At 43.3% G+C, this 2,501-nt stretch overlaps 1 long non-coding RNA gene across 1 annotated transcript; it reads right to left on the bottom strand.

The window, feature by feature from the left end:
• Positions 1-1,362: 1,362 nt before the first annotated feature.
• Positions 1,363-1,958, bottom strand: LOC9641260. Its single transcript, XR_002991524.1, has 3 exons — positions 1,865-1,958; positions 1,658-1,785; positions 1,363-1,587 (listed from the first exon to the last, which is right to left on the bottom strand). It is a non-coding gene; the product is annotated as an uncharacterized LOC9641260 (long non-coding RNA).
• Between the last annotated feature and the right edge of the window lie 543 nt (positions 1,959-2,501).

Below are 2,501 nucleotides of genomic sequence, written 5' to 3'. Positions count from 1 at the left end.
TGCCTTCACTTCCCAGGGCAAGTGCAACTTCCCTCTTTCCTCCCCCGCTTGAAAGTTCCCTTCTCTCACCACAAAACACAATTATTTCTATCTATGCAAATAAGAATTCTAGTGTGAGGTGGTGCACTCATAATATAGATTTATTTTAGTGAATAATTTTGTGAATTAAATTGCTACAATAAGTGCTTAATTAAACTAAGCACCAACATAAACTACTCATCTCCTCTGTAAATTTATCTTTACTCACTTCATATATACCATGTGGATATTGAAATCTATACCACCAGCCCAATTCACTTCTAAAAGTAACAGTATGATTTCTATAATCAATTACTGCTGAGTGTTTCTTAAGCCAGTCCATCCCAAGATATATGCTCTCTGAATAATCTACTATACCAAGAAAAGTTCTACTTTCTGAAAAACCTCCCAAGTTATAAAATAAATTCTCAGCTCCATAACCATATTTTAGTTGAACTTTTGCAGTTAACCTTTTCCCAAAATACTTCTGATTCTGAACTGCTTTAATTCCAAGTTTCTTAAGAAGATCAAGTGATATAGCTGATATATCACAACCATTATCTAATTCAATTCTGATTTGATGATCATTGATTCTCCCCTTATACTCCACGTCGTAAAAAGGAGGACATATATGCTGATTTATTCTTTTGTATTTTCTAGACTTGAATAAATTGTAATTACCCCTGAGGCAATATATAATACCATTTACCTCAAAAGTTAGATTATTTATATTGCCACTGCAATCCAATTTTAAGCAATGTTGATGCATCCAAGGTGAACCTAAAATTATGTCGTGATCAAGAATCACTGGTAGGACAGTCAGAGTTGTTTTCAATTCACAATCTTCCACCATGAACTTGAAATCTTTAACCCGTGAATTAATATCCACAGTAATATTAAATTCGTTGACTAGTCTTTCTGAAATAAAATCACACTCACTACCAGAATCCCAAAGAACATTGATTTTCTTCTCCAACCCTTGATCCCCATATAACCTTCCAAAAGCTTCTGCCATCAAACCCTAAATTTACAAAATCCTGGAGGGGGAATTTATACCTTTTTTTGGTAGATCCCTTTGACCAAAAGGATCACAACCATACCTTTTGAGGACGTGTCATAAAAAATAACGCGAGATCGTCTTAGCAGCCACGGGCAGCAGCGGATACTTGGCATCCTTGCCGTTTTTCAAGAGAACCAGACGATCGCATTGGCTCCGTCCTGTGGGTGGGTCTTTGTGTACGACCACGACGATCACAAAGTCACCTTTCACCGACGAGGAGCCATTGATTCCCGAGATTGCTGCCAGCAACGAGGGCCTTCGAGGCTGTTTTGCTCAGTGATCTCTGTGAGCCTAGCAGGAAAGCTTACGTATAAAAATCCGAAAGTTTGAGCTTCGAGGGCCGCTTACGCCGATCAAACCTGCCGAGAACATCACAAAGCGAAGTCTCCGCACCGTGTCATCAATCCTGTCCATGGAGATGAAACCTTCCTTCACCAGAGACGTCAGAGTGCCGATGAACTTGGTGTACTCGTACGGGGCACCATGATGAAGCAAGAAGTCATTATCTTCTGGAGAAACGAGTAGAAAAAAGAGAGCTCCGGTTGGTAAACTGGGAGAGAAGAAGCACGCATTTCTCACCATGTCAATTCCACTGAGACGAGAACTGTGTAAGTATGTGCCGGGTTTTGTGATCCTGTCAATGCCTTGCCAATCAGGGATCACGAATTCCTGTTGGCACAGTTCATAGTGCTTGGAGCAAGCCGCAGCTAGGAAAACCAAAAGAAAAAGTTGTAAGAACTCTTGGTCATTCTCCGACGCATAGAACTCCTTTGGCAGGGGCCTCACCTTGAAGCCCCGAGATAATCGTCGTCATAGCCTTGACGAGCTGCGGCTTCTCGCTGTAGCATCTCCTGAAGCATCGGCCCCATCTTGGATCCTGGCAAACCTGGAAAACAAAGACTTGGGATCAGAAAAGAAAAAAAGCAAATCGCTTGGCTAGAAAACAAACACTAAGTTCATCTCGATAAACAAGGAAAATCCGTAAGAGAAGAGATATCGAGTAGGCTTGCTCTTGCTTACCCGGCCGATCCAAGGCTTGATAGACATTGTGAACAGCGTCGATGCCATGGTGACGCAAAACTGCTCTCCAGATTGTTGGCGACAGTCAAAGCTTGCAGCATTCTCGCGAAAACGCTGTGGAAGCTCCGGCTCGCTAGAGTCTCTGCGCCAGGAATTGCTTGGTGGATGAGCAGCTCTCCTCAGCGCCGCGAGATCCCACAACCCTAATCCCAATCTCCATCGCCCCTTTTACGCTGCCGAGCTCCCGCCACGTGGCGCGCGGGAAGAATTTCGTTTTAAAGTGCCTTCGTTCACTTTAGGAGTTTATTGTGTTTGTGAGAGCCCGAGCAAGCGAGCGAGCGAGCGAGCGATCGATCGAGGGAGATATGGCGAATCCAAGTGACAAGAAGGGGAAGAGGAGGAC

This window comes from Selaginella moellendorffii, unplaced genomic scaffold, assembly GCF_000143415.4.
Source record: "Selaginella moellendorffii unplaced genomic scaffold, v1.0 SELMOscaffold_473, whole genome shotgun sequence".
Taxonomy (NCBI): Eukaryota; Viridiplantae; Streptophyta; class Lycopodiopsida; order Selaginellales; family Selaginellaceae; genus Selaginella; species Selaginella moellendorffii.
The sequence above is the reverse complement of the archived record's forward strand: the minus strand, read 5'-3'. Positions and strand labels throughout refer to the sequence as shown.